This window comes from Labeo rohita, unplaced genomic scaffold (genome assembly GCF_022985175.1).
Source record: "Labeo rohita strain BAU-BD-2019 unplaced genomic scaffold, IGBB_LRoh.1.0 scaffold_990, whole genome shotgun sequence".
NCBI classification, from domain to species: Eukaryota; Metazoa; Chordata; class Actinopteri; order Cypriniformes; family Cyprinidae; genus Labeo; species Labeo rohita.
In genome coordinates this window covers 1-22,270 of record NW_026129954.1, presented here as the reverse complement: position 1 = coordinate 22,270, position 22,270 = coordinate 1, and the positions used below count along the sequence as shown (strand labels likewise).

Sequence of the window (22,270 nt, the reverse complement as noted above, 5' to 3'; positions counted from 1 at the left end):
ATAGAGGTCACATATTATTTAAGTCAAGTGATATTTTATGTTTGTTTAATCTTTGTTTTTATGATTGTTTCCTTTAGAGGTCGAGTTGGGGTGACACAACACTTGCACTTGCATTATAATTGACAGGACTGTATTCATAACATCACCTCCCTCATTAAGAACAAACAAGGATCACATAAACTGTTTAGCATAAAAATGATCAATAATCTACACTGACAGAAAGAGAGATGTCAAGTTGCTATTGTATGGTTTAAAAAAAAAACTTACATAATTAGTGCTGGATAAGAACTGACAAACCTGTTTTTTGCAGGCTGCTCTTTCTATTCTGCACATACTTCTGCAGCCACTCAATGCACACAGTGCTGTAGTAATTTCTGTCATTCTCAAGTAGGCCTCTGTCATTGTTCCACTTCTGTACACTGGAGATTCCTTGCTGCACTGGAAAAACATATCTCATCTCCTTAAAATCCAGAGACAGAAGGTCCTCTCCATCATATCCAAATTGTCTGAATGCATTTTTTACTCCAGTCTGATCATCCCACTCACAGCCGTACATTGTCTGGAATGTGTGCACACCTGAGAAAGAGTGACAGATTTAATATATCTGTATGAAAAATCAATTCATACAGTCAGAATAAAACCATTCGCCAGTCAGTACCAACATGTTTGACTCAAAATCAAATGAATCTGACTGAACATATTCTGGTTCTTTGGCCTCATCCATACCAGCAGAGCTCACAGATGCAGTATCATAAAAAGACAACAAGATGAGTGTGTCTTTATGATGTAACACACAGGTTCTCTGGTTACTACTGATTTCATACTGCACTTTCATCAAAATGAGGGGTTACAGACTGATCTCTTGGGAGTATCTGCAATGTTTGTATGTGTAAGATTCTGTCCAGTAGAACCATATGTTTGGCCTCCTCTAATGCATCAGTGCTCTACTGTCAAGAAAAACAACATAGCACAGAGACACCAGCCAATATCAGACTATTATTAAATCTACATTTTGGTCATTGATGTTTAGTTCAATGACAGTCACATATGATTGTTTAACAACTGTAAAGTGTCAGAGGCGTCTGGATTTGATCTGGTCTGTATTAGGACTGATGAAAGACTCGTCTTCACTCACAGACATCATAAACTTCCCATCATCCTCCACAGACCAGCTCACACGTCTCTATAGCTTCAGCCATCAGTGCTGCTGAATATTTATTCTCTGAACCACAAACTCAGAGCTTTAAAACAGCAGAGAGAAGAACAGTTTGTGTGTGTTTCGTCTACAATGTGAGGATCAACAAGAACAGGAGAACGAGAAATCACCTGCACTGAGGAGCAGCAACAGTCCTCAGAGAAAACACATGATAAACACACTATATAATGTCTGAATGAGAAAGGTTTGTGTGAGGGGTTGTTTTATGTTTTGAGGTAGGCTAAAAAATATCATTAGCTCAGTGTTAAAGCAATATAAATCAAAGGAATTATTCTACTTAAACTGACAGCTGTAGGTCATCCATGCAATATATTTTTGTTGAATAATATTTATCATTTTTATATTGTATTTTTAGAGAATTTCATGGCACTAATGAATATTCAGGCAATAATTATGATCATATGTCTTTCCCATCGAAAATAATACTTTTTTTCTAATATTTTCATCTCATCTCAAGCATCTCTGCTCACAAATGTTTTATTGTCAGTGAAATCAATGTAATATATTTTTGTTTAATAATATTTTTTTCTTTTGTATTTTGAGACAATTTCATGGTACTAGTTAATATTTATGCAATAATTACAATCAATTTTTCCCATCAAAAAATAATAAAAAACAATTTTAATATTTTCATCTCATCTAAAGCATCTCCGCTCATCAAACATTGCACATTTTACTTTTTCTCCCGTTTCTAAAGCAGAACCAGTTCATTACTTACAAAAGAACTAGATTACGAAGATTGTCAAGACAAACTTTATGTTGCTTGAGAAAGCAGTTTAAAAAGCCTGAAGTTTGAAGTAGTTTTAAATTTGAATTGCTTTTATAAGCTTGAAGTTTGAACACCTGAAATGTAACTTTGTTTTATTGTTAGGAAAATCAATGTAACATACAGTCATGGCAAAAAAATATCAGCACCCTTGCAATTCTGTCAGAGAATGCAACCCTTCTCAGAAAATTGTTGCAGTTGCAAATGTTTTGGTACTCACATGTTTATTTGTTTTTTGTTTTTTGTTTTGCATTGGAACAAAAAAAAAAAAAAAAAACAGAGAAAAAAATGTCAAATCTGATACAATTCCACACAGAACCCAAAAAATGCACTGGACAAAATTATTGGACCCTTAACTCAATATTTGGTAGCACCCCCTTTGGAAAAAAATAACTTTATTAAATATTATAAAGAGTTTAATATTGTTCTAATATCTTAGCGTGTGAGCATAATACTGTATTATTTGGGTAAATAAAATAAAAAAAATAAATGCGATTCATCTGCGATTATGAGCACGATTTTGCATAGCTTGTCAGTGATTTACGGCTCTGAGGGGGCTACACACATGGTTGTCACTAATAGGACAAATTCAGAGTAAACAGGTGAAATTGTCAGAACATTCTTTACAGACTTTCTTTACAGTTTGTATGATGGTGTTGAAATGGCAAGGCTGTGACAAAAATTTTAAGTATAAATAAGTGTTATATTTATTAAAAAACTGTAAAACTCAGTATTATGAACAAGTGCTGGTAGGGTTTAAAAGTAATAATAATATAATGTTATTATTTTGATAAAATAAACAAAATCTGTCAATGGATCACCAGCTTTGTGACTGAAAGGCAACAGCTAGTGAGACTGGGGAAATTCATGTCAAACAACTGCACCAATTGCAACAATTGTGTTCTCTCCCCACTGTTCTTCTTCTTGTACACAAACAACTGCACATCTAAAGACCCCTCTGTCAAGCTCCTGATGTTCACAGACGACACCACACATATTGGCCTCATTCAGGATGGTGACGAGTCTGCTTTCAGACAAGATGTTTTGGTGCAGTCTTAACAACCTGGAGCTCAACACACTCAAAATAGTGGAGATGATCGTGGAGTTCAGGAGAAAACCCCCTGCACTCCCCCCACTCACCATCATGGACAGCACTGTAATGACAGTGGAGTCATTCAAGTTCCTGGCTTCACCATCTCCCAGGACCTGAATTGGGACACTCACATTGACTCCATTGTAAAAAAAAAAAAAAGGCCCAACAAAGTTTTGTAACGGAGTGAACGAGACGAGAGGCGAGCGGATCCATCTGTGAGCTTTTCTTATAGGGATGAGACAGATACATGGTCGTACAGGCAGGGTCAAACAAAGGCAACAGGAGTGTCAGAGGCGAGACGAGAGAATAGTCCTTAAACGAGCGATAGTCCAAAAGGCAGGCGGCGTGACGTCGAAAGCGAGATGACCAGGTGAGAGAGCAAAACACGGGAACAAGGGAAACTAGGGAAGCTAACACTGGAAATCAACAACAACTCACAATACTCCGTGGTTTACAAAGGGAAAGACGGGGCTTTTATAGCGCCGCTGATTGGTCGCGGGTGAAGTACAATGGCTGATGGGGAATGTAGTCCGGGGTGTAGTGCAACAGTCCGTGTGAGATAGGGCGAGAGTGACATCTGGTGGTGAGCGGACCGTGGGACACCGACCAGATTCGTGACATAGCCCCCCCCCCGAGGAGCGGCTTCCAGACGTTCGAAGGGAGCAACAGTCCAGGGGAGCGGTGGGGTGGGAGCGAGACAGGGTGAGGGCTGGAGGGCCAGGTCCATGTGGAGGGCCTGGTGATTGAGGCAGGACCGACAGGGCAGGTACCCTCCAGGGCGGGGCCGGAGGCGGAGCAGGAGCCCTCCAGGGTGGAGCAGGAGGCACAGGAGCCCTCCAGGGTGGAGCCGGAGCAGAAGCCCTTCAGGGCGGAGGCGGAGGCTGAGCAGGTGGCGCAGAAGCCCTCCAGGGCGGAGGCGGAGCAGGAGGCGCAGGAGCCCTCCAGGGCGGAGCCGGAGGCGGAGCAGGAGGCGCAGGAGCCCTCCAGGGCTGAGCAGGAACCCGCGTCATGGACTGGGACCTGGGGAGAGCAGGGACAGAGGAGGCAGAGAGAACAGGGAGAGAAGCAGAGAGACCACAGGATAACGCCGCCTCCATAGGAGGTTCTACAGCCGACGCTGACACCTCTGGAGGCATTGGCGCAGCTTCTCTGATGGGGAAGGCCTCTGGAGCAGACCTGAGACCAGACGGGACCTCTGGAGCAGACTTGAGACCAGACGGGACCTCTGGAGCAGACTTGAGACCAGGCGGGAGCTCTGGAGCAGGAAACCGCGTTATGGCCTGGGACCTAGGAACAGCAGAGACAGAGGAGGCAGACAGAATAAGGGGAGAAGCAGAGAGGTTGTAGAGGGATGCCGCCTCCATGGGAGGATCTACAGCCAAGGCTGACACCTCAGGAGGCATTGGCATGGCTTCTCCAAGTGAGGGGAGCTCTGGAGCAGACTTGAGATCAGACAGGAGCTCTGAAGCAGACTTGAGATCAGACGGGAGCTCTGGAGCAGACTTGAGATCAGACAGGAGCTCTGGAGCAGGCTTGAGATCAGACGGGAGCTCTGGAGCAGGCTTGAGATCAGACGGAAGCTCCGGGGCAGACTTGTGAACAGATGTGACCTCTGGAGTGTAGTGTGCGGCCCACATACTGAGAATGGTGATCGCCATCACACTGGCAGACATAATGTGACTTGACTCTGGGCGGTCAGACGAGACATGGTGAGGTTCTGGACAGATAGACGAGACATACCAGGGCTCTGGTAGGTCAGACGAGATGTGACTTGACTCTGGGCAGTCAGACGAGACGTGACTTGACTCTGGGCGGTCAGACGAGACATGGTGAGGTTCTGGACAGATCGACGAGACGTGACAGGGCTCTGGTAGGTCAGACGAGACGTGACTTGACTCTGGGCGGTCAGACGAGACGTGACTTGACTCTGGGCGGTCAGACGAGACGTGACCTGACTCGGGAACAGCAGCAATAACATCACTTGGCTCATGAAGATCAGCTGTGGTTTGATTTGGTTCGTGGAGACTGGCTGTGACTTGACTTGATTCGTGAAGATTGGTTGTGGCTTGGCCTGGCTTGTGAAGACCAGTAGTGAACTGACTTGACTCTTGGAGATCAGCGGTGACTTGACTTGGCTCGTGAAGATCAGTACAGTAGTGACCTGATTTGACTCATGGAGATCAGCGGTGACTTGACTTGGCTCATGGAGATCAGCAGTAACATGACTTGACTCAACATGGCTAGACTCAGGAACAACAGCTGTAACGTGACTTGACTCGTGGGGAACAGCTGTGACTTGGCTTGACTCGTGGGGCACAGCTATGTCCTGACTTGACTCCTGGGGAACGACAGCTGTATCTTGGCTTGATTCATGGGGGACAGCTGTGTCTTGGCCTGACTCCTGGAGAACAGCAGCCTTGGCTTGACTTGACTCTGTTGCTTGGCCGGACCTGAAGGCTTGACTTGACCCTGGAGCTTGACTTGACCCTGGGGTAGCAGCCGTGATGTGAAGGAGCGCCATTTTAGCTGCCCATACAGCCATGAGGGGTTAATCCAGCACGTGGGCCATCATGATAGGCCATGATCTTGGGAAGTCAGACGAGACATAGCGAGGCTCTGGGCCGCCAGGCGGAACATGACTTGACTCAGGGACCACGGCTGTGACTTTGTTTGACTCAGGGACCGCTTCAGGAAGGGCGGCCATGATGGGTGCCGACTCAGCAGAAAACATGATGTGAACAGGCTGTGGCTTGACTGAGATGGCCTGAGCCGGCACTGGCTTGGCTGACGTGGCCTTAGCTGGCACTGGCTTGGCTGACAGGGCTTTAGCAGGCTGAGGTTTTGGCGTGGCAGCCATCTTGTGCAGTGGCTCTGGCATGACAGCCATCTTGTGCAGTGGCTCTGGGGTGGCAGCCATCTTGACAGTGCTTGACTCGGGAATGATGGCTGTAACTTGACTTGAGACAGAAGCGACAGCTGTAATTTGACTTGACACAGGAACCACAGTAGTAGCTTGACCTGACACTGGAAACACAGCTTTAACTTGACTTGCCTTAGGAAGAGCAACTCTGACTTGACTTGATGCAGGAAACACAGCTCCAGCTTGACTTGACACCGGAACAGCAGCTGTAATCTTGCTTGACTCAGAAACTTGACTTGACTCAGGAAACACAGCTGCAACTTGACTTGACTTGGAAACTTGACTTGACGCAGGAAACACAGCTGCAACTTGGCTTGACTTGGAAACTTGACTTGACTCGGGAAACGCAGCTGCAACTTGGCTTGACTTGGAAACTTGACTTGACTCAGGAAATGCCCCTGCAACTTTATATGGTTCTGATATGGCAGCTGTGACGTGACGGAGCTCTGTTTTCGCCGTCATCTTGTGAACGGGCTCCGCCGTCGCCGCCATCTTGTGAGCGCACGCCGGCGCCGCCCATCTGCGAGCTTTTATTATAGGGACGAGACAGATACATGGTCGTACAGGCAGGGTCAAACAAAGGCAACAGGAGTGTCAGAGGCGAGACGAGAGAATAGTCCTTAAACGAGCGATAGTCCAAAAGGCAGGCCGTGTGACGTCGAAAGCGAGATGACCAGGTGAGAGAGCAAAACACGTGAACAAGGGAAACTAGGGAAGCTAACACTGGAAATCAACAACAACTCACAATACTCTGTGGTCTGCAAGGGGAAAGACCGGGGCTTTTATAGCGCCGCTGATTGGTCGTGGGTGAAGTACAATGGCTGATTGGGAATGTAGTCCGGGGTGTAGTGCAACAGTCCGTGTGAGATAGGGCGAGAGTGACATCTGGTGGTGAGCGGACCGTGGGACACCGACCAGATTCGTGACAGTTTGTATTTCCTTCACCAGCTGAGGAAGTTCAACCTGCCACAGGAGCTGCTGACACAGTTCTACTCAGCCATCATCGAGTCTGTGCTGTGTACATCAATAATCGTCTGGTTTAGCTCAGCTACCAAATCAGACATCAGAAGACTACAGTACTGTAGTATACATCCAGAATGAGGAAAAGGGCTCAGAAAATCATCCCTCACACCCAAGTCATCCCCTTTTTGAACTTTTGCCATCTGGCCAGTGCTGCAGAGCCCCAAATACCAAGACAGCCAGGCACAAGAACAGTTTCTTCCCCCAGGCAGTCTACCTTATGAACAGTTAAATGTTCCCCCTAATGTACAATAAAAATATGTGCAGTTACCTTATAATAATTTACCACCTACATCCTGGTACATCCCTGAATCTCATTTTATTTTATTCCTATTCTATCATCCATAGAACAACTGTACATACAATTTATTTTATTTTTAAATTTACTTTTTGTTGTGTTGAGAAGTATACAATACATTATGTTCAGTTTAAAGTAATTGTTTACTATAATACATGTAAAGTGGAACTGCACCACTAGGGACACCACTAGTGGTAAATTGTGTTGAGTAATGAGAGCAACGAGAAAAAAATTAACGGAAGAATCTAGAGAGAACACTTTGTACCTAAAGTTAACGTAGTAGCATGCCGCCACACATTCAGGCAACGTGTGCAAAGAGCGGACGAGACTATTACGCAATACATTGCTGCTTTAAGAGCATTATCAGCCCCGTGTACGTTTGGGCAAATGGAGAGTGAAATGCTCCGCGATCAGTTGATTGCAAATGCGTCGTTGTCTGCCGTGAGGGACAAATTACTATTAGAAGAAGACCTCACTCTAGAGAAAGCGATTACAATCGCATGTCAAGTGGAAGCTGCAGTTAAAAATTTGTCATTACTCTGCCATTCCACCGGTAATGCCACGAATTCTGTACAAGCCATTAGTACGAATACTAATTAGGGCAAACGGGGAAAGGGCGCACGCTCGACTATGCAATCACAGGCTGTTCAGAGACGGTTTGAGGAATGACAACAAAGAAATACTGGCCAGCAACGTCGGCAATGCTTTAGATGTGGATCGGACAAACATCTGGCAAATGATAAAAACTGCCCTGCTACAAAAGTAACTTGCAGACTCTGTGGGAAAAAAGGTCATTTTGCTAGAGTGTGTAAAGCAGCACAGAGTGAAGTAAGAGAGGTGGTTGTTCCAGATGTGACTGTGCTCTGCCTGGATAACAACAATCTGCTGCAGTCAATGATAAGATCACCTGTGAAGTGAATATTGAAGCACCAGGAGGTAATAAACATACCTTACAACTGGTTGTGGATACGGGCGCATCAGTTTCCATACTTCCAGAAGTTGTGTATAAGAGACACTTTTCACAATGCATCTTGACTAAGCCCAAAATCTAATTGGTCACATATGCAAAGGAGGACCTACCAGTTATTAGGTGCTTATCAGCATTAGCAGGTGTTTCATCAACAACAATGTGGTTCCTGCTACTTTTTATGTAGTGACTGCAGGATCTCCCTTACTAGGGTTAGATTTAATTAGATTGCTGAACCTGGACATTGTACGCGGAGAAGTCAAGCACATAGATCACAAAGGTGAAACCTCACCTGCACCTCTAGAGGGGACTGAGCCTTCCATAAGCTCTGTGCACACAGTGTCACCTGGATCTGCTTCTCATCTTGGGTGTGTGAAAAGATTCATACACAAAGTGCAAGTTAGTTCAACAGTGAAACCAGTACGACAAAAATTGAGACACTTACCTCTCAGCATCCGCAAGGAGGTGTCCACTGAGCTTAATCTTCTCCTTACATCAGGCATAATTGAACTGATTGATGCTTCAGAATGGGTTAGTCCTTTGGTGGTAGTACGCAAGCGTGATGGACGCATCCGACTTTGTGTAGATCTCCGTGAACCCAATAAGAGTGTGATCATGGATTGCTACCCAATACCTAACATGGAGGATTTGTTTACAGAACTGGCAGGTGCTTCACACTACAGTCAAATTGATCTTAGTTCTGCTTACCATCAGCTACCTCTCCATCCTGACAGTCGTAATCTGACTGCTTTCATAACGCACGAAGGCCTTTTCCGTTTCACTCAGGTTCCATTTGGGCTGGCTTCCGCACCTTTAGCTTTTCAAAAAATGATGCAAACGGTCCTAAAGGAGCTGGATGGTGTAAAGAATTACTTAGATGACATCATAGTGTATGGTAATTCTCAGGAGGCCCATGATAAGCACCTCCAAGCAGTTCGTCAAAGGCTTGATGAGGTTGGCTTGCAAATTAACTTTGACAAAAGCTCTTTCAACAAAGCAAGCATTCCATTCCTGGGCCATGTAATTTCTAAAGAAGGACTACGCCCCAGCCCAGATCACCTGATTGCCATTGCAGAGGCACCTCGACCTACAGACATGGTAGCTTTACGTTCATTCCTAGGCCTTACGTCATGGTTCAACAAATTTCTCCCGAACTACGCTACTGTGGTTGAGCCACTGAGGCAGATGCTCAGAGCTAAGGCACAAGCACCACTACAGTGGAGCAAAGAGACTACTGAAAGCTTTGATACACTCAAGAGAATGCTGCTGCAGAGCCCTGTTCTTGCTATTTACGACCCTTCCTTGCCCACATTCATTAGTACAGATGCCTCAGACTACGGCCTTGGCGCAGTTCTGACACAGCTACATCCAGATGGGGTTGAAAGGGTGATAGCTTTTGCATCCAGGTCACTTTCAACGTCTGAGAGGAAATATTCTATTGTGGAGAAGGAGGCGCTTACATGTGTTTGGGCGGTAGAAAAGTGGAGAACATATGTTTGGGGACATCGGTTCACTTTAAGAACTGACCATCAGGCCCTTACCACTGGCAGGCAGGCATGAGGGTAGCTCGTTGGTCTGCTAGGCTCCTGTGCTACCAGTATGATGTTCAGTACCGTCCGGGTACAAGGAACTGTGTGGCAGACTGTCTCTCACGTATACCGTTGAGCTACACCGACACCACTGTATCCCCTGAACAGGATTTGATTTCTGAAATCGCAGAAATTCAGCCATTTTTGACTGCATTGTCATTAGTGGACTTTAAGGCTGAATGCGAGGACTGTCCAGAGCTGTCACAGTTACGCCAAACCATTCAGACAGGTTGGCCTAAACTGCAAAAGTCTGTCTGCAGTGAATTACGTCTATACTTTCCTGTTAGACATGAGCTGGCTGTTGAATCCCCATTGATTTTCAGAGGAAATCGATTGATTGTTCCTATTGCACTGCGCGAGCGCCTCATCCACTTGGCGCACGAGGGACATCAGAGGCTGGTGCGAACCAAACAGCGTCTGAGAGAACTGTATTGGTGGCCACGGATGGATGATCTTGTTCACACCGTCCTCTCTGCATGTATGACTTGCCAGGCCAGTGACAAATCGGCCAAAACGTTCCCAGCTCCAATGCAGCCGGTGGAATTCCCGAAAGGCCCATTTGAACATGTTGCTATTGATATAGTAGGACCATTTGAGAAGGGAGCAACTGACTGTAAGTTTGCAAATACCCTGATTGACTATTTCAGTAAATGGCCCGAAGTTGGCTTTGTTTCATCAGTAACAACAGAAACTGTCTTGAAATTTCTGACCACGATCTTTGCTAGAGAAGGAAACCCCTGCACCATCACAACAGATAATGGACCACAGTTCACTTCATCCAAATTTGCTGATTTTGTGAAAACACAGGGAATAAAGCACATAAAGACAAGTGTCTACTAATCTGCAGTCCTGACCATGCTGAAGAGCTATCGTGCAACACCCCATGCTACAACGGGTGAGACCCCTTTTCTGCTCTTGAGGGGCCGACCTATGAGAACAAAGCTTAATGTTCTTCTGCCTGATGATAGCCCTGATCAGTTCACACAGGTCAGAGCTCGTGGGACACAACGACAGAACAAAAGTAAACAATATACCGATCGTAAGAGAGGATCCAAATTCCTTAAAGTTGCGATTGGAGACAAGGTTAGAGTGAGAAAGCCTTTTCACGTGAAGAAAGGAGAAGCCCGGTTCACTGACCCACTGTCAGTACAACAACAAACAGGACCGAGTACTTTCATCTTAAGTGATGGGAAAAGATGGAATTCAGCACGTCTTTCACTATGTCCTGAAAGAGAGGAAACTTCCGTACAGGACGAAATACCTGAAAGAGGTTGCACAATGGAGAACGCTGCTTTGAGTCTGCATAGGGGCACTAGGCTAAGACGCTCACCTGCATGGACTCAAGACTATGTGATGGAGTAATGTCTGATAAGAAACAATAAGTCGGACCGAGAAGATATGTAAAGGGTGTAGGCGGATCGCTGCCCTATCTAAAAAAAAAGAAACTGTACTAGAACATTGTTCCCTTTTGAAATATCTGTTTGAAATACACTTGTTTGAATGCATAAGAGTTCATTTGAATATGCTTATTTGAGAAGTTTTGTTTGAGCAAATAACACTTGAATACAGTAATGTCCTTACAAGAGAGTTAATCCTTTTGAGTAAGGGGGGAAATGTTGTGTTGAGAAGTATACAATACATTACTTTCAGTTTAAAGTAATTGTTTACTATAATACATGTAAAGTGGAACTGCACCACTAGGGACACCACTAGTGGTAAATTGTGTTGAGTAATGAGAGCAACGAGAAAAAAATAAACTGAAGAATTTAGAGAGACACCGTGTGGAGTGTGTTCTGTTAAAAGTGTGAAAACACCACACTTTTCTATTTTTGTCTGTTTGTATATGTGTATTTTTATCTTATTTTTATTGTCTGTGTGTTGTTGTTTTCTCTGTGTACTGGAAGTGTGTGACACTAAAACAAAAGCATACTTGGCAATAAAGCTCTTTCTGATTCTGATTCTGAAAATGTAAATGTTGCTATTTTCAAAACTAGCGGGTAAATTTGTGGAATATGTTTGTCCAATATCTCAAGAATCAGTGACGCCTTTCTTAACTGCCCAATGGTTTATAAGCTATATTAATTAATATATCCACAACATAAAAACAATAAATAAACACATGTTAGGTATTCATGTGTTTTTACATTTTTCTCCTGATTAAGTGAAGTATGGTTAACACAATTTTTTATTGTACTACTAACAACAACATCACTGTGCTTTAGTACCTACCGCCAGTTTGGTTGAAGCACTGTTTCGCTGTTTCAATGTTGGTTTTGAAGACTTGATGTTGACCAACTGCAATTTGTCCATTCCTATTCCAACAGTCAGGATCCACAGCGCCACTCACCCAGTCTGTCCTGGGGACCATCTTCATTGAATGAGTGTTAAAGTAATTGACCTGCTGTCCATCCACCAAACCAACAGAACCAAAACACAAACTCTGGAAATCTTGGAATGCCTAATGTTTCAGTGTTGACGTATGCATAAGAATATGTTACTGAAAATACAAAAGAAATTGCATTACTTAGATATAAATATAGCTATATTGTGGGCATTTAGGGGTATGTAACATGGTAACATTAACTACACTGATCACATCTGCTAAATGAGTAAAATGTCAGTGTTCTCAAATGGTAGTAACAAAATCTGGTTCATCCTTATTCAGTTTATGAGGGCTTGCAATCAAAGCAATTCAATCCATCTATTATTTTAGCACAATCCACGGACCCATTTAAATGTCTTTGTTAAATGTGATAAATAACTAACACACTAAAGCTAACACAAAAATTTGCCTAAAGGATAAATCATTTTACATACCAGCCTCAGTCAGTTTTAGTCCTAAAAGAAAGATTAGAATGGCCATCATGTTTTTTTTTCTTAGTTAATAGATTGATACGCTAGACAATCTTTACAGAAATCAGCACAGATTAACAACCCACTTCCACAAGTTCTCAACTGCAATTAAGACTAAGGTGGATGACAGAGCTATACGTGTGCTTTACTGATCAGTAAGAATTCAGTTCTCATGATGCATCACTTGTCACCAGTGTGGAATTGGTACGAGGGGTTTATAGCAAAACTGAAAAAAGTGAACAGGAACATTGATTATATAAGGTTAATGGATAATCTAATACCATGGTTAAACCTTTAAAGGGGTCATCGGATGCAAAGTTCACTTTTACATGTTGTTTGAACATTAATGTGTGTTGGCAGTGTATGTACAAATCTGCCCTATGCTGATAAAAATCCATGCAGTGGTTTTTAATTAATCTGTAAAAATATTATCCCCTTTTCCAAATCGAGCCATTCTCTGAGGCCGCTCCCATGATAGTTGATTGACATGGGCGTCTTACCTCAGACCAGCCTTAAATCAACTGTAACAGTCCAGTAACCTCCATTGTTTCGATGCCGGAGCAGGGGTGTAATTTAGACAAGAATATCTCTGATGGAGCGTTTGAGGTGTTGTGTTGTTGGATGTAATAATGAACATAGTGGTTGTCATTTACTCCCAACATATGAGCAGCTAAAGATGCAGTGGATTATGTTTGTTTGTGAAGGGAATGCGGCTCCCGATCTATATATATCCATCTATGTTTGCGTGAATCATTCGTGATCCAACTTCACTTACAGCAGAAGTGAGTATAAGGTTATTTTTGTTTTTAAGAATCTCTGTGATCGCCTTTCCTAATAATGTGCTAGTTAGCAAGTTTAGTGTCTAAAGTAAACAGGCTCGTCACAGAAGAGAGGGGCGGGGTGAGCAAAGCTCATTAACATTTAAAGCAACCTCAACCAGAACAGGATGATTTTTGCAGAGCTGATTTTGACAAGGTAAAAAGGGTGTTGTTTTACACAACCATTGAGAATTTTTAACCAAAGTGTATTATAGACTTTTATTAAGACCCTAAAGAATCATATTAACTTGTGGAAAATGGGCATCCAATGACCTCTTTAAGGCTTATTAATCATTTTAGTATAACAGCAGCAACAGCATAAGAACAAAAAGAGGAGTAAGAACTTCTGTTGTTGATGTTATTGTTAACATAATGGTAAATTTTAATTATTACTTTGTTGGTATTATCAAGGCCTACTGAGATGTAGAATAGACCAGTTAGACCAGAGACCAGTTATCTAATCTTTTAGTTCTGTGGGACAGAATTAGTAGTTGGAGTAAAGACACAAAATTTCCACGGTCACTCATAATGTAACTGTGTTGTGTCATGAATCTGGTCTTAAACGCCAGTCCACTCGCCACCAGAGGTCGCTTTGCCATTTCACATTACACAGACTGTTGCACCACACCCCGGACTACATTTCCCATCATTCATTGCGCTGACGACACATACAGCTGCAGTCAATCACAAACGGTATAAATACTAGGCCCTTCCCTCTATTCTGGGCTGAGTATTGTATTGCATTTAGCAATCGTCTAGTGTTAGCAACTGTACAGAGACACATTGTTAGTTTTTTAGTCTAGTTCACTCGTGTTTCTAGTTGGTTTATTCTAGTCTTGTATCCTCGCCTTGTTATATCATCTTGTCTGCCTTCAGCCTGCCCCGGACCTTTCGCTTGTCGTGGATTTAACCCTTTGCCTTGTCGTTTCGGACTCTGTTCGCCCCTAGAATGAACTCTAGCCTGTCTATTTGGATTACCCGTTTGCCTCATCCCTTGGATTATGTTTGCTGTTGATCGATCCTCGCCTGCCTTACGGATTGCCCGTGTGTCTTCTCCTAATATACCTGTTTGTCAGTGTTCGACCCAGCCTATGTTTATAACCATATCTCTGTCTCGTTACAATAAAGCTTTGCTTTTGGGCCTTGAGTAAGATGGCTGCAACCGTTTCCCTCTGCTCAAAGGCCAAATGAAATCCATTAAAATCATTAAATTGCACTGACATCCAACAAAAGTCAAGATTGTTTGGAGTACAATGGCCACTAATGCAAAAATAGTAGCTGAAATGGCGGAAATTAAAAATTCCCTGAATTTTATGTCAAGGGAAATAAGTGAAGTGGTGGAACAACAAAGAAAACTGACAGGCCTCATGGAGGAGATCAGGCAATTAAAAACTATTATCCAACAGAAGGATGAACGTATTGAGTTCCTGGAACAAAGGGTGGATGACTTGGAACAGTATTCCAGAGTTGATGACCTTGTAATCACCGGTCTAGACACTAAGCATCAAAGTTATGCCCAGGCTATAGGCCCATCTGGTGACCAACAAGGTGAGGAAGCACCATCTGAGGAGCTTGAAACCCTGGAGCAACAAGTGGTGCGCTTTATGAAGAGTAAAACCATTCCTCTGGATAGTCAGCAAATTTCAGCATGTTACACTCTTCCAAGTAAGGACAAAAAAACTAAACCTAAAATCATTGTCAAGTTTGCAAGTAGAAAGCACAAGGTGGAAATCCTAAAGGAAGCTAAGAAACTTAAAGGTACTGGAGTGTATTTAAATGAGCACTTGACAAAGAGAAATGCAGAAATTGCTTGGACCAGTCGTACCCTGAAAAAGGAAAACAAAATTCAATCAATTTGGACCAGGAATGGAAAAGTTTTTATCCGGACGAATGGACCTCCAGAACAAGCCAAGGTGATTATGGTGAGAAAAATGAAGGACCTGGATCTGTACAAATGACAATAGTGAGTGCATCATTTTTTTTTTTTTTTTTTGATTGATTATTGGATCTCCTATAAGGATCTTTTATAAGGAACTTATGACTTTTTCATTTAAGACTGAAGCTTTTGCAAGTGTTGATTATATAGAACGTGATACATATGATTTTGAAAATGATGTGGATCCAGAGACTAATTTATTTAATTATATTAGGGATTCTTGTCAGTATTACACTGAGGAACAACTTGATGAGGTACAAATAGAACAAGCACTTTCTTTTATACATTTCAATAGCAGAAGTCTATCAAAACACTTTTCTGAAATCAAACATTTTTTGGAGACAATTAAAGGAAGATTTAAGTTAATTGCTTTAACTGAAACATGGATAAAGAAAGGCAAGGAGGTTAAATTGAAATTAAAGGGCTATGATTTATATGTTACCAACAGAGTCAATAGGACTGGAGGGGGAGTGGCCCTTTATATCAATAATGAATTGAAATGTAGATCAGTTAAATGCATGACAACAGCTATTAATGATTTAATGGAAAGTGTAGCTGTAGAAATAGAATTAGAAAAAAATAAGAATATTGTTGTTGCATGTGTATATAGAAAACCAGGATCAAAAGTGGAAACCTTCATGGATAAATTAGAAGAAATGATTCATGGTTTTAAATAACAAAAGAAATCTGGTAATTTGTGGAGATTATAATATTGATCTTTTAAAGGTAGATTCACATGTTCAAAACTCAGATTTTTTAGATTTATTATATAAAAACGGGCTGTATCCATTAATAACGAAGCCTAGTAGAATAACCACAACTAGTGCAACTTTAATAGACAATATCTTTACAAATGTTTTAGAGAATCATATTACTAGTGGGTTGGTAATAAATGATATAAGTGATCATCTGCCTATATTTGCAATATTTGACTATAAGTTGCCTAAAAAAACTGTATACCATCAAATATATAAAAGGAAAAGGAGTGTTGATCATATCAATAAGTTTAGGAATGATTTATTAAAACAAGAGTGGAAAGAGGTGTACACAGATGATGTAAACAATGCATATAATTCTTTTCTTGAATGTTATCTCACTCTGTATAATAAGCATTGTCCTGAGATTCCATGCAGTTCCAAACAAAGGCAAAATAGTAAACCTTGGATAACAAACGGATTAAAAAATGCCTCTAAAAAGAAAAACAAATTAAGAACAGAGAATGCAGAAAAATGCTATAAGAAATATAAAAATAAGTTGACTGATATATTGAGACAAGCAAAAAAGGACTATTATAATAAAATGTTGTATGTAAATAAAAATAATATAAAGGCTACATGGAATATTTTGAATAATGTAATAGGGAATAATACCGGACGAACGGAACTACCTAAATATTTTGAAAAGGACAATAGGGTGATTGAAAATAAAGATGAAATGGTCCATGAATTAAATCAATTTTTTGTAAATGTTGGACCTAGTTTAGCAAATGAAATACCAATACCTAGTGATCAGCTAGGGGGAGTCTGGAAAAGGGAAAATAGGATTATGCAGTCAATGTATTTAGGTGAGGTGACTGAAAATGAAATATTATCAGTGGTTTATAAGTTGAAAAACAAGACCTCAACGGATAGTGATGGTATTGATATGAAATAGTAAAAAATACAATTGATTGCATTATTAAACCATTATATTATATAATTAATTATTCTTTTACAGAAGGAGTTTTCCCAGACAGTATGAAAATTGCTAAGGTAATACCTTTTTTTAAAACTGGAGATAAACATATCTTTAATAATTATAATATAAGTGTTTGAAAAACTTTTTGTTAAAAAATTGGACAACTTTATTGAAAAACATGAATTATTAAATGAAAATCAGTACGGATTTAGGTCAAATAGGTCTACAAGTTTGGCTATTATGAAAATTACTGAAGACATTACAAATGCAATAGACAGAAATAAATATACAATAGGAGTGTTTATTGATTTAAAGAAGGCATTTGACACTATAGATCATCAAATTCTTATTTCTAAATTATATACTTACGGAATTAGAGGAGTTGTACTGGACTGGTTAACTAGTTATTTACAACAACGACAACAATATGTTGAGTTTGACAGTTATAAGGCAGAATGTATGAATACTGAATGTGGACTTCCACAAGGCTCAATTTTAGGCCCAAAACTTTTTATTTTATATATAAATGATATTTGTGAGGTTTCAAAAACATTACAGTATGTATTATTTGCAGACGATACAAATTTGTACAGTTCAGGAAATTACTTGAAAACCTTAGCTAATAATATTGAAGTTGAAATGGTTAAACTAAAATTGTGGTTTGATGTAAATAAATTATCTCTAAATTTGAATAAGACAAAGTTTATGATATTCAGCAATAAAAGAAAGGAGGAAGTCAGCTTATCTATAAACAATGTAAAAATTGAGAAGGTGTCTGAAATTAGATTTCTAGGAGTTATCTTGGATGAGAAATTGACGTGGAAAAGTCATATATTGCATGTAAAAAATAAGATGGCAAAAAGCCTATTTATTTTGAATAAGGTTAAATACAGTTTACCGTATAATACAATGAAAATGTTATATTGTTCAATAATTTTGCCTTATTTAAATTATTGTGTAGAAATATGGGGAAATACATATCATAGTAACATTATGCCTTTATTTATTTTACAGAAAAGAGCCATTCGTATTATTTTCAAAGCAGGATATAGGGACCACACAAATTCACTTTTTATTAGGTCAGGATTATAAAAATTTAAAGACATTGTAGAATTACGAACTTTATTAGTGATGTTTAAAGCTAGAAGCAAAGCTCTTCCACATGACTTACAAAAGTTATTTGTTTTTACTTCTGAAGATGGAAATCACAGATGGCCATATGACTTTAAACATCCAATATTACGAACAAACTTGAAACAAATGTGTTTGTCTGTTGCTGGAGTAAAAGCATGGAATTCTCTAATGAAATATTTAAAAAGTTGTAAAGATATTTTGGTATTTAAAAGGAGTTATAAACAGAAACAACTTGAATTATATCAAACTGAACTTGATTTTGTTTGTATGTGACCATTGTAATATGTTTAAATAAATATCAGATATGTTGGAGTTTGGGTGATGGTGGAGGGAACAATACTAATGTTATCTATTATATATGTTAATAAAAATTGGGTGATGGTGGAGGAAACAATGCTAATGCCATCTACTGTTTATGTTTATAAACATATATAAATATAAGAAAATTATTCTTCTATCTGCTCCTTTCTGATCATGGAAATGTAAAGGAAAACTTAAATGAATTGTATGTGCCTTGTACAAATAATGCATTTTCATGAAAGGAATAAAAAATGAATAAAAAAATGGATCCGCCTGCTTCCCATCTCCCTCGCTCCACAACATGTTGAATAGTATATTAAGGACATTCTACCAGAAACATATATTATCTGTCCTTGTTATAGAGGGAATAAAAAGTATTTATTCCAAAAAATGTCTAAACCTGACTAATGGTTGATTTCTGTAAAGGAATATATCATTCATTAGTTCTCAGATATTTTTTCTTTATTAAAACACTTTTGAAAATTACAAATCCTGTTCTTGTCTTGGACCTATAGCTTTCATAGTTTTGCTATGCTAAAAACTGTTATTTGGAAAAAAAAAAAAAAATCTGTCAATAAGATTAAGTTATGATTCACATCAATTGATTAAAAACATGAAATTATACATACATTTTACAAATAAATACTATTTTACAACTGTCCCCATGTTTTTGGTCAGTCTTGTCACGTTTACATAAAACTCAAAAAAGATTAAAGAAATTCTTTAATTGCATATTAACAGTTTTATGCTAGCATGCTACCAGTCTGAGTAATGGCAGTTTATAATGGCCGACTGTCAGGCCCTGTCACATCAGACCCTGTCACACCCCTGTTTGACAGAGTCTGACAGTCCTGTGATATGGCCTTACAAATTAATTGTTCTTGGCATTGTTCTTTTTTTAATTACCTTTATTGCATATAATATGCATTTAACGTTTGCCATAGTAAAACATTATTTGAATAAATAGGCATTAAATTACAAATTCAAAGCTTTTTATGTTCATCCATCAATTTTTATTTGAATTTTGTCCCTCTTTTACCTAGGCCTATGTAGCATTGCTTTTGGGGTTGCATTTTGTATATTAATGATGTTTCATTACATATAAAGATACAATTCTCGTTTATATTAACTCTGAGTAATGATGACTGTAATTATTCCAATTCATACAGGTTGCAGTTAGATGACTCCATTTAGTGCAGCTGAGAGACAAAGGCAATGTTGGGCACAACTAAATGCATACTCTGTGAGGAAAGAGAAACATCTTCAGAAATAAAAGCAGAGAAAAGGAAAGAAGGAAAAGTATTCAGAAGTCACAAAGACATAGGCGCAAATTATGGAGAGAGCATTGGAAAAAAATTGGGCTTAAGAGAAAGGCGGCAGTTCCAGGGCAGGGGCCAGGGCCTTCAAGGTTAGAGAAGGCTACCATCACAGTACCACTTCATATTACAACAGGGTGATATCATGGCAATATCTACATTATTACCTAGGAAACTACATGCAATTTCCGTTATTACCATGTAATTTCCTAAGTAATAATGTAAATATTACCATAGTATTACCCTGTTATTACTGAGTCGTAATATAGAAGCTATGCAGAAGCTAGGGAGAAGCTATGGAGAACTTTGGGAAAAACTAGTAAGAAGCTTCGGACCCTTACACGGGTTAAGATCTAGAAGACTGCTATGCTACACAGCTCTCTTTAATAAACTCTTTTCCCCTGAACTTTGGTCAAGCTTACTTATTTTATGTATTAGAGAAATCTAATACATATGGCGAGCCACCCAAACCACTGCTCAGCCAAATACAGCAAAATCTAACAGTATGGTAACCCTCGTTCCCTGATGGAGAGAACAGAGATGTTGTGTCTCTCATGCCACAACTTCAGATTGCCATTCAGAACAGAACAAGTGAGCAGATGCCACGCTGGTCTATTTATACCCGGATGTTTGGGGCATGGCCAGCTATGCAAATTCTGCACACCCAATTTCATTGGCCTTTTCTCAAAGTTGTCAGAGGTGTTTGGGCTCCCAAGAGCGACCCCTAGTGTCGTATACTCGACACAACGTCTCCGTTCCCTCCATCAGGGAACAAGGGTTACCATACATAACCAAGACATTTTTGGTTTTATTTTTATTAAAAACACGGTTAATTTTCGTAAGGGTTGTTATCTACCCTATCCACCTCTGAACCTGTTCTAAAATGATGTGAATATCTGTCGGCTAAATTCCTACTCTTTACAATTACACATCAACAACAACAATACAAAAAAAAAAAAAATGGAGGGCAGCGGGCCAAATTGGCTACCAGGCCATCGGGAATTATCCTGGTGCTCCCGATGGCCAGTCTGCCCCTGAATATTATACAGTACCAAAACTTAAAAAAAAAAAAAAAAAAAAAAAAAAAGTATTTACTCAGCATGAGCAAGATGAACTACAAGAAGCACTACAAGCTGTATACTTGCATTTTCCTGAGAGGAAAACTCTTTTTAGCTTTACAATCTACAAATAATTATAGTCTAGAGAAATTATTTAAAATATTCAAATCCAAAAGTCGGTCTCAATTGTTGACTATGAACTAGTAATATGTCTCTGCGGCAACACCTGAACAGGTTCTGAAATTCCAGCCAGTAGGCGGTGAGCATGCCACAACCGAAAATGTTTTGACTTTCTCAGTTTGTGTAAATCCACATGGTTCAGAAATGTTTAAGGGAAATGAACTAAAAGTTTTCATTTGAATATGATGTAATCTCAAAGCATACTTGTTTACTTTCAGGCACATTTAGATACATTCTTGTTTGAATGGATTTGCTAAAACAAGCAACATTTAAAAATTATATTAAACATTTTCATGTGGCTCAATGCTCTGTTCAAGTAACCTGTCTGAAATCAACTTCACTACATAGAAAAATAGAAATAATTCTTATGGGTCAGATCAGATTACAAGACAAAGCCAGATTCATTATCTCTAGATGTTTGTGCAAAGAAACACACTGTTATAGGAACGGAAAATGAAAATCAGATATCACCACTTTCTTCTCTCTCTAAGCTTTTTTTTATTTCTATAGAATCAAAAAAGCATTGCAAAAGTCTTATACACATGGTGGTTAGCATGTCTAGAAAATAAGAAATTAGTGGGTCTTGTTCTGTACAGCACTGTACAGCAGCTTTTGATGTTATTGACCATGATATTTTTATGGCTAAATTAAAATGTTATGGTTTTTCACTTACACTCCTTGAACTGGATCAGAAGTTATCTTTCTAATAGAAAACAGAGATTGTGTTAAAATGGATCTTTTTCAGAGGCTGAAAATATTTATTGCTGTGTCCCATAAGATAGCTGTTTAGGTCCATTATGGGTTTCTATTTTCATAAATTAATTACCATCTGTTGTTGATAAGGCTAATATATGTATGCATGGAGATGATTCTACAATGTTTTCTGCAGCACATACAGCTGAGTTTCAGAAAAACTTAAGTGATGAGCTGCTAATAATTACTAAGTGGGTTCAAAATAATAAATACATTTTAAATATAGAAAAAAAATATAATTTTAGTTTTAAAAAAATAGTAATATTACTAAGGATGCTGACCTGATTTTTTTTAATGATGGTATGCTAATGGAACAAATAACAATTATTAAGTTGCTGGGTGTGAAACTTACTTTGAGTCCCTTGTTTTCTTGAAA

General features: G+C 39.7%; 1 pseudogene; it reads right to left on the bottom strand.

The window, feature by feature from the left end:
• Window positions 1–271: 271 nt before the first annotated feature.
• Window positions 272–12,735, bottom strand: LOC127162634 (H-2 class I histocompatibility antigen, K-K alpha chain-like; annotated as a pseudogene).
• Window positions 12,736–22,270: the final 9,535 nt, after the last annotated feature.